General features: G+C 51.0%; 3 non-coding genes across 3 annotated transcripts; 2 read left to right on the top strand and 1 right to left on the bottom strand.

Annotated features, from left to right (window-relative positions):
- Window positions 1–3,609: 3,609 nt before the first annotated feature.
- Window positions 3,610–3,682, bottom strand: TRNAR-ACG (transfer RNA arginine (anticodon ACG)). Its single transcript has one exon. It is a non-coding gene; the product is annotated as a tRNA-Arg (tRNA).
- Window positions 3,683–4,529: 847 nt separating this feature from the next.
- On the top strand, window positions 4,530–4,602 carry TRNAR-ACG (transfer RNA arginine (anticodon ACG)). The gene has a single exon. It is a non-coding gene; the product is annotated as a tRNA-Arg (tRNA).
- Window positions 4,603–7,730: 3,128 nt separating this feature from the next.
- On the top strand, window positions 7,731–7,803 carry TRNAR-ACG (transfer RNA arginine (anticodon ACG)). The gene has a single exon. It is a non-coding gene; the product is annotated as a tRNA-Arg (tRNA).
- The last annotated feature ends 2,817 nt before the right edge of the window (window positions 7,804–10,620 follow it).

Raw genomic sequence — 10,620 nt, 5'->3', positions numbered from 1 at the left:
TTTGCATTCAAAGGCAGATTTTAGTCCAAGTTTTTTATTTTTTTAAACGCTGTTTTATTCTTAAAAATGTTAACAAATTCTCATTTCTTCATTGCCTCATCAAATTACTCTTTGATGATTTTTGTGATTGCGTGATCCTAGACAAATGTGTTCATTTTACTATGAAAATACTGAGTAAGCAATTAAACTTTAAGTTTTGCTTTTTTTCCAAGAATATATGTAGGATTCGTTTAAAAGTTTAAATGACTGCAAATACTTAACAGCTGAGACCACTGCACAGTTCACTTGTTTTATTTTTTGATATAATTGATTAGTTTTGTTAGATGCAATCTTAAACAAGACCTGCTTCACCCAGTATTTTTTTTTTTAAGTAAGCAGTTAGTTAAACATAAACATTTAAAATAATGAAAGTACTAAATGTATTTCACAAGCCAGCCAGGAGTCGAACCTGGAGTCATATGATATGTAGTCAGACGCATTATCCATTGCGCCACAGGACCACTGCTGAAATTAGAGCCACCAGGCAGTATACTAAACCAGCATATTTGACCGCCAGTATATGGACGGCGGTAGGTACGCTAGAGGTCGAATAGGCCGGAGGAATTATGGCGCTTTCAAATTAATGAGCGAAGACAGTAGCTAACGTCAAATACTGAGGTACAAGGGGAGAGGATGTGGTCCGTGGGCTGCGCTGCTGCCTCCGGTGCAGGAAACCAGGGTTCGAGCCTCGAGGGCGCGTCCACATCCTGTGATTCTGGGAAAATCACCTAATCTCCCCGTGCCTGAATCTGTAATGTAAAGCGCTCCAATACCTTCGGGTCGAGCTCGCGCTATATAAATATGCAACAACAACACACTAAAGGGACTCAGCACAATTGGACAATGCGAGTCCCAATTTAAACATCCTTCTGCTCTCTGCGGCAAAGAGTAATGATGCCACATTGTATATTTTGTCCCCTGCTCTGATTGGATCAAAGCCTTTTCACTTTGTTTCAGACAGCCATTCAGAACTTGCGATTTATCTAGCGATGTTCTGCTGCAGTGCAAGTGCGCAGGCGCGGTGTGGCGGGAATTGCAATTTTTTGTACATAACTTTCTACATCGCAACTGCAAAGAACGACTGTTTCGCAGACACACTAACGTTTTTATTAGGTCTCGCCTGAGCCAGCGCTTTAGAGCTGCTCTCGCGAGAGCTTTTGTAAACGGGGGATTTGGAAGTGCAAACTAGTGCTTTCAGGCCGCCAACTACAGTGCATGTGCGCCGGGCGCGCGCACCATTTGGCAGCATGCGTGATCATTTTGCGGCCGCTTTGATGTTCTCAGTGAGCCGCGCGGCCACTGAGAACATCAAGGCGGCCGCGAAAGGGATCACCATTTGCAGCCTGCGTGCCTCTCTCTCCTACCCCATCTCTTATCCCACTTCCTGCTTGTTGTTGTTGTCGTCCAACAGGCATGTCCGGAAAAGCGAGTTAGTGGAGGCAGTGATATTCCCCCTGAAACCTTAGCAGATTTGTACAACCTAACGTGCTTACATCCTTTCTACAGACTACATGGAGCAGAGATTTCCTGCAACGACCAATGCATCAGAAATCCATTCGTAGGATTTATGTCACCTTTGTGCAGGGGTTCAAACAACCTCGCGATCTGTGAAGGACACTTTAAATTTAGGCTGTTTGAGATGCAATAATGAAGGGAGTTCCCTGGTCTGAGTTGCTTATTGCTCTAACACAATGCGCCTTTGTTTGCGAAATAGAGCCTCTCTTTGGAGGGAACCGACACTGCCCTTTCCAGCCAATGAGATGCCTTGAATTGTTTCAGGATTTACGTTTAAAACCTTTTCTATTATAGTGAAGTTTCACAGAAATCCGATGCATGCAATTTTCGAGTGCAGACATGCCTCGTTTTCTCTAAGTTACTATTAAAGTAGGCTAGCTAAAGGGTCCTGACAGAATTTTGCAATTTGAGTACTTGTTTTTTAAACAGGACTGAAAGCATACTTTGTACGTGTTAAATTAAAGAAGTCTCTGAGAACAGAGGCAGTTTTATGGCCAGCTCATGTGCGGTGGTGGCAAGATGGTTTCTGAGATACTAAATGAGAAACCATCATAAAAATAGAAAGGGGAACCATGATTGAGCAGACAACACTATATGGCAATTTCCATGCACTGAAAAAGCTTCGGTGGCACAGCCTGAATGGAGAGGAACTGCTCGATACGATAGCTTGAACTTCATGTGGGTGTTTCATGTGGATGCACCACAATGCACACCCTGATGAAAATGGGTCGGGAAAGGATTTATTGTAAACTTCTGCGAAATTCAGATACCCTTGGATGTGGTATTTACTCCTCTTCTGAGTTTTCCTCTGGAAGAGAGGAATTACATATGGAATTGATGTCTTAAGTACCGGAATTCGAATGTGTCGGTATTAGTGACCACACCGGCATCCGCTCCACTCAACACGTATGCACAGACGTCACCCAAAGATTACACATTTGTTATGGGTGAAGAACTGCTGCAGGTTTATTTCATACAACATAAGTATGACGATAGAGTGGGTTATCTTACGGGCGATCCAGGGCAAGCAGCCCCTCGCTGCTCCGCCCGCCTTGCGCGGCCTCTCGAGAGAGCTGGACCGGGGGGCGGGGGGGGGGAGGCTCCGACGGGTGGCCACTAGAGAGCTGCCCTGCTGATGTCCCCCTGCGTGGGACGCGGGCAGCGGCATTACTGCATGTTTGCCCGGGGCAAATTCCAGCGGGTATAGCCTGCCAAAATTTATCAGTGGAAACTTGCAAAGGTGTTTACCCACAAATCAAGGAATTCCAATTTCCTCGCAAATAGGAGTATGCATAGGGATCGAATTTGCACACTCGCCTGCAATCGGCGTAACAGCGATAGCTTTTAAGGCGAGCAGAGAAATGGGCCAGCCTAGTGGCAGGAGTAAGCTACCCATATGCTGCAAGTGAAATCCTTTTTTTTACATCTACTACGTGTTCAAACCCAGGCTTTCATATTGTAGCCCCATAAGCCATCATGCTCACACCTTTAATACACACACGCACCTTTAAAACACATACCCGCCATTCCTTCCTTTCTGTTAGGATAAAAAACAAGCATTGGCATAGCCAATAGGTCTCGCTTTTGGCACCTTATAAGTATTTAGTAATGCAGCACAATTTCCTATAACTGTTGCATGGCTAAACACTTATAAGGTCTCAAAGGCAAGACCTATTGGCTATGCCAATGCTTGTTTATTTTTCTAGAATGGTGGCCGTGCGCGAGTGTCTCCGATGCCACGTTATTTTGGCAAATTTAAAAAATGTAAATGAAATACGTCACTAGCAACTGTATCCTTGGCTAGTCGACAGTTATCTGTATTGAACAAAACAGACCTCTAGGGAAACTCTCCCTTTTAAGTAAAAATATTGGCGTTTCATTCTAAATACGCATTTTTATTACGTCAAGCTCTTTGTGAAACGCAATTTAAAGATTAGGTTACTATGATATTGAACAGGACTGAACCTGATGGTCTAACCGACGGGATTAATATTCTTATGTTTATACATCAGCGCAATATTATTAATTTTGAGTGAAAAAATTCTTGACATCACTCGAGCCAGCCAGGAGTCGAACCTGGAATCTTCTGCTCCGTAGGCAGACGCGTTATCCATTGCGCCACTGGCCCGCTGCTGCACTCTGACGTCACAAGGACTATAAGCACAGCCATGGGAGACACAAGAGGCACGTCATCAGTTTCATCCAGAGGGCGGGCTCGTGCCACACGTCATACATTACCCCACTGGCCCGTGCTTCCCAAAGCTTTCTGAAGGAAAGCACGGAGAAGGGTTGTGTGCTAGATGTGGACAAATGCATCTGTGTATGGTCAGTAGAACTTCAGCGCAGTTAGAGAGAAAAGGGAGATGAAAGGATTGTGGAAACACCTGATCATTGCAATACTAGAGGGCTGGCGAGATCCCGCGGGGTTGGTATCTCCTCACGACTTGCAGGGGCCAAACGTATTCACTACTGGTTGAATGAATGAATGACAATAAACGGCGGCGGCATCTTTCACTCGGTATCAGTTTGTCTCCTCGTTCTGCTACTTTTAGAAACGTACAATGTCCACATCTGGTGACAATCATTATTATGTGAGACCGCGAGGACGTTCGTATAATAAAGTAGCCATAAAATCCTTTAAGCTGTAACCCTCTTTATAAGATCGAGCATTCTCCCCACGAGTGCAGGCAGCTGGAGTTTATAGGGGTAAACGCCCCCTGGACCCCTGCAGGCGCGTGCTGTGAACTCCCCCCGCTCTCTTATTCAATTCTGGCTTTTTTTATGTGTTCGATTTTTGAATTTGGGACTCTGCTGTACAAGCTCCAGAGATTAGACTGATGCGGTGACTCTTGTGTCTCCCAGGGCTGTGCTCTGACAGACCCTCGTGACGTCAGCCTTCAGCTGCGGGCCAGTGGCGCAATGGATGACGTGTGGCTGTGCTCTTAGAGACCCTTGTGACGTCAGCCTCCAGCAGTGGGCCAGTGGCGCAATGGATAACGCGTCTGCCTACGGAGCAGAAGATTCCAGGTTCGACTCCTGGCTGGCTCGGTTCTGGCGAAAGCTTTTTTCAACCAACAGTATAATAATACAAGGATGTAGAAACATTATAAGAAAATACATCCCGTCGATAGACCTGTGAGTTCAATCCTGTGTGATGTGTCATGAACGAATCTGTAATCTGCGATACACAAACAGCTAGGCAATTGAATAACAGTACGTACTCAGAATTTAACGCCAGTATCTTTATTTAAAAGTGAGACATTCAGAGTTTCTCTAGAGGTCTGTGTTTTTTAACTGCAAAACAGGTAACTGTCGATTTGCCGAAGGGCCCAATATGTTCATGGGAAAATAAACGACAGTGATTTTGTGAAAAAGCACATTTACTGGCGAGCTCGCGGAATAGACTTTGATCCAATCAGAGCAGGGGACACAATATGCCAAGTGACGTCACCACTCTTTGCCCCAGAGGGCAGCAGGATGTTAAAGTTGTTGTGACTTCCATTGCCCGTATATTCTGTGAGTTCCTTAAGTGAGTCCTTTGTACCCCTCAGTGTTTCATTCCAGTGCACTTACTGTTCACATGTAAATCACACCCGTGTGGGAAATGGAGCAAATGGACATACTTTGCAAAGACCTCGGCATTCTAATTAAAATATATGGAGGGGAAATGGGACAAAAATACAATTTTTATTTATTATCGTAAAACAATAGATGCATTCCAGGATGCTCTGTTTTAATTGTAAAGAAAAGGTTACTGCCGTCTGACAAAGAACGTATTTTTATAGGAAAATCAATGCTTGTGAAAGACACATATAGCGCACTGTTATAGTTGCACCACATCAATCAATCAATCAATCAATCATGGAATTTATATCGCGCACTACTCACCCGGAAGGGTCTCAAGGCGCTAGGGGGAGGGGGTCTGCTACTGCTCGAACAGCCAGGCCTTGAGCTGTTTCCTGAAGGCAAGGTGGTCCTGGGTTAGCCGCAGGCGGACGGGCAGGGAGTTCCATGTCTTAGCCGCCAGGTAGGAGAAGGATCTTCCTCCGGCGGTGGCTCTCTGGGTGCGAGGGACGACGGCGAGGGCGAGGTTCGCGGATCGTAGCAGGCGGGTGGGCGTGTAGAAGGTCAGGCGGTCGTTGAGGTACTTTGGGCCTAGGTCGTGGAGGGATTTGTGTGCGTGGGTGAGGAGTCTGAACCTGATCCTCTTGTTGACAGGGAGCCAGTGCAGGTCTCTCAGGTGGCTCGAAATGTGGCTGCGACGGGGGACGTCCAGGATGAGTCGGGCGGAGGCGTTCTGGATACGCTGAAGTCTTTTCTGTAGCTTGGCTGTTGTACCGGCGTAGAGGGTGTTTCCGTAGTCTAGTCTGCTGGTGACGAGGGCCTGGGTGACAGTCTTCCTGGTCTCGGTCGGGATCCATCGGAAGATCTTGCGGAGCATGCGGAGGTTGTGGAAGCAGGATGAGGAGACGGCGTTGACTTGTCTAGTCATCGAAAGGGAGGAGTCCAGGATGACGCCCAAGTTGCGTGCGTGGTACGTTGGCTTGGGTGCGGTGCCTAGGGCCGGGGGCCACCAGGAGTCGTCCCATGCGGAGGGCGACGGTCCCAGGATGAGGACTTCTGTCTTGTCCGTGTTCAACTTCAGGCGGCTGATGTTCATCCACTCGGCGACGTCTTTCATCCCTTCGTGTAGGCTGGCTTTGGCGGTGTCGGGGTCTCTGGTGAGGGAGAGAATCAGCTGGGTGTCATCGGCGTAGGAAATGATGTTGAGGTTGTGTTGGCGTGCGATGGCAGCGAGGGGTTTCATGTAGATGTTGAAGAGAGTAGGGCTGAGCGACGATCCTTGCGGGACGCCGCAGATGACTTTGGTGGCCTCAGATCGGAACGGGGGGAGGCGTACTCTCTGTGTTCTGCCGGAAAGGTATGAGATGATCCATTCCAGAGCCTTCCCCTGGATGCCGGTGTCGTTGAGGCGTTGGACTAGGGTGCGGTGGCAGACAGTGTCAAATGCTGCGGAGAGGTCAAGGAGGATGAGTGCCGCTGTTTCACCGTTGTCGAGCAAGGCTCGGATGTCGTCGGTGGCTGCGATGAGGGCGGTCTCGGTGCTGTGGTTGGCTCTGAATCCGGACTGCGATGGGTCGAGGGATCCGTTCGTCTCGAGGAAGGTGGCCAGTTGCTTGTTGACGATCTTCTCAATGACTTTGGCAGGGAAGGGAAGGAGCGAGATGGGGCGGAAGTTCTTGAGGTCGGTCGGGTTCGCTGTTGGTTTCTTCAGTAGTGCGCTGAGCTCGGCGTGCTTCCAGCTCTCCGGGAAGGTGGCTGTGTCGAAGGAGGTGTTGATGATGTCTCGGAGGTGGGGAGCGATGGTAGAGGCGGCCTTGTTGAAGACATGGTGGGGGCATGGGTCGGTCGGAGATCCGGAGTGGATGGTGTTCATCATGCGTGTCGTGTCTTCGGGGGTCACTTCGAACAGCTCTTGGAGGCACCAGCAGTGTGGGGGGCGGAGGGGGATACAGCGTGTACTTTATATTTGTTTTCAACTGAGAGCGGTGGCAACGCGCGCCTGACGCTGCTCCTCGATGCAATACACCGTGTGGGGTGTGCACCTCCTACATTGGGAGAGTTCACCCTTTGCTACTGCAGCGTTCCCACTTTGGCTTTGAAGGACATGCTCACTCTCCAAACTGTTCAATCTCCACATTCATTTTGAGTTTTTTTAGTCGTGACTCTTGTGTCTCCCAGGGCTGTGCTCTTACACCCTTGTGACGTCAGTCAGTGTGTCTTGTTTTCGCCTGTCAGATTCCATCTGACAGCGGTGAGTTTTTGGATACCGAGGCGATAGCCTCATTACTCCACATTCATTTTTGAGTTTTTTAGTCGCTGTTTCGGTTGTCTTATTGATGTGACGCTTTGTCACAGTTGAGGTTGGATCACAAGGTCAGCGCTGTGAAAGGCCGAGGTTGCGGTCAATATGGTTTGCGGAAGTGTCAGCAAGTTTTATCGCAGAGTCTTGTATTAGTCTGCCAAATGTCTTCTGGCGGTGATGAGCTTTTGATGGCTGCCGCGGCAGTTGCCTTCTGACAGTGATGAGTTTTGGGTACCTGCCGGGGCGAAATTGTGACGTCAGTCCTCCAGGGTTGTGCTCTTATACCCTTGTGACGTCAGTCCAATGCAGCGGGCCAGTGGCGCAATGGATAACGCGTCTGCCTACGGAGCAGAAGATTCCAGGTTCGACTCCTGGCTGGCTCGACCAGTGGAATCCTTTTAATTACAGTTTACCGTACGTCTAAAAGTCTGCACCTAAATCTATAAAGAGCGCGATTTTACTCGAGTCCAGCCTTGAAGCTGTATGTATATATCAAATGTGTCTTTTATGGTAAAACTAATTGTTACACAAAGAAGTCGTCATTGTCATCTAACGCTAGGTCACTTAAAATGTGATAAAAGTTTGGTGGACCAGAGACAGTTCGATCTTGTGGCAGCGGTTAATGGTGGAATAATTAAGTGGACTGTCACAGGATCCTCAACATCTCTAAAGCAGCAGCTGAGGCGTGTACAGACACACTTGATTTGCCGCTGACCGCGGCCCCCGCAGGGGGCCAATCGGCGTTCGGCCCCTTAGTGCCCCCGGGGCACAGGTCACCCCTCCACACCCCCTCCCACGGGGGGGGTGGGGACACAGACCGGAGCCCCCCTCCTCGGGCTGGCCGGAAGTGACGCGCAATGCGTGTCACTTCCTGGCCCTGGTGTGAGGGAGAGGCTATTTAGCCTTCCCCCACCCTCCTGGCGACCTATTTGTCGCCCACCTCGCCATTACACAGCATCGGTCGCTGTCCTGCCTCGTTGCTGCGATCCCGGTCCTCACGCCGCTTTGGTCGTCGTCGCGCTGCTGTGACCTTCGAGCGACGGTGAGTCTTGCTGCTCCCACTCTGCCCCGGCCCTGTCCCTGGGCAGTACCAGGTTGACGGGGCCCTGTGGCTCTGATAGCCACGGGCGGAGGGGGCGCAAGATTTAGGCATGGTGGCGATTTGTCTATTGGGCGGTTGCCGGGATCGTGGCCGGCGCTGCCGAGGTGGGGCGCCAGGAGCAGTGCACAATTTTAATAATCACACCCCCCGCGCCTTCCCTGCGACCCCGGGCTGGTCAATCACACCCCTCGCGCTCCGCCGCGTAACAGAATCGATGCCCGCACCCCCCCCCGTCTCGAGGGGGGGTCGCGGGCGCAGAACCCCCTCGATGGGGCCGGCCGGGTAGCTAGGGCCCCTGCGTTCCGTGGGGAGATAGCTCAGTGGTAGAGCGCATGTTTCGTGTGGACGAGGTCCCGGGTTCAATTCCCGGCATTTTCACGAGTCTCTGTCCTTACCTCTCCCCCCCGGCCCCCCCCGCACAAGTAACGGTTTCAATGCCCGCACCCCTGGTTTTGATAGGGAATCGCGGGTGCGTGCTCCCTGATGGGGCCGACCTTCCGGTTTTCCCATCCATTCACCCTCGCCGCGAGCGAGGCTCTGGGGGGGGAGGGGGGTTCGGGGCAGCGGGGCCCGCACTTTCAGAGTCTCGGCGGCTGATGGCTAAGGTCTGCTACTCTCACCCGCAAGCCCACGGGTTTCAATTCCCATTGCTGGGTGCGGGTAGATCTGGTGGAAAGGTCCCTACTAGCGTCGAGTAAGGGGGAGGGCTCTCAGGCTGCGCTGAGGGCGGGGGATGCAGCTCCTTGAGCGCGGCCGTCTCGGGGGGTGCCACCCCCGTGGTCGCCTCCGCATGCTCACTCAATTGCCCCCCCCCTGTCGGCTACGCTGCCGCGGAGGGGGGGGGGGGGGGGGCAGGCTGCGGTGCGGGCCGCTTGGTCCGGTGCTGCCGCCAATGTGCGGGGATGCGTGCGCGAGCCCTGGGGGCCGGGTCACCATAATGGGAGCTCAGCGTTTAGAAGGCCATGGAACCCAGTACCCACCCCCCTCCCTCCCGGGGAATCGATGCCCGAGAATGAATGCGGGAACATGGTGGAGGTTGCGTGCGTACACACGCGAAGGCAGGCACACTTAGGGCATGGACTCGCGGTCCTTGGGGGCAAATCGCTTAAACTCCCCGTGCAGGAAACCTGAGTTCGAGCCTCGTGGTCGTGTCCGCGTCCTGTGATTCGGGGCAAATCACTTATCTCTCTGTGCCTGATTGGTAATGTAAATACGGTGCTCAGGTGAAGCCCTCCAAAACCGTCGGGTCGAGTGTTCGCACTATATATATATATGTTGAGCTACAAGGAGCATCAATTTCGCACTGTGCTGGCATGATGGAATAAGTTTGTATAACACGTTGAAGTAAGCCTAAAATTAGCACCTTTAAAAACAAGGCAGAGAATCTTGTGACACGTTAAGGTGCGCCAGCATCGCAGTGTAGATGCCGGATAAACGCTTACACGAATTCCTTCATTGCAACCAGTCAATTGTGGTAGAAACATAATGATACTGTTTATATGACAACACAGGTAATAAAGATAATAGCAACACCTCATAAGTTCACCAGGAACTATAGCAATGGTTTGGTTTGTGGCTGTGGTTGGAAAAGAACTCACAGGACGGGGGTTCGAGTCCCGCAAACGCTGTCAAAGTGTCATAGGTTGGCAAAATTTCAAACGCTTAAAGGAAGTCCTGTGTTGCAGTCAGTAAAGTGCGGAATAGAAAGTTATACTTTTAAGCATTAGGAGCAGGTAGCTCAAAAAATGGGAGGACGTGTTGTGGCAGCCTATAGTGTGGTCTCGCAAAGAAGCCGCACACCCTGCGCCGGGGAAGCCGTTAGGAGATTAGTGTCGGTTCACGGCCCTAATACACCAGCACTGCAAGGCTGGGAGCTGCCTGGGCCCCCGCGGATCGCGGTCGGTGCAACCCCCGTGGCGCTCCCTGGATAAGGTTATCGCCCCCCCTCCCGTCGACTATGCTGCCGTTGAGGGCGGGGGGGGCCATGCAGTGGGCTGCGTGCGGTAGGCGTGGTGACCTGCAGAGGTGGGGTAGTCCGACGACTGCGAGCTGGTCGCTGGTTTAGGGAAGTGAGGTTCCGCCCCTTGAGGTCGCGTCC

Source organism: Triturus cristatus, chromosome 8 (assembly GCF_964204655.1).
Source record: "Triturus cristatus chromosome 8, aTriCri1.1, whole genome shotgun sequence".
NCBI lineage: Eukaryota > Metazoa > Chordata > Amphibia > Caudata > Salamandridae > Triturus > Triturus cristatus.
This window is presented reverse-complemented; position numbering and strand designations above follow the sequence as displayed.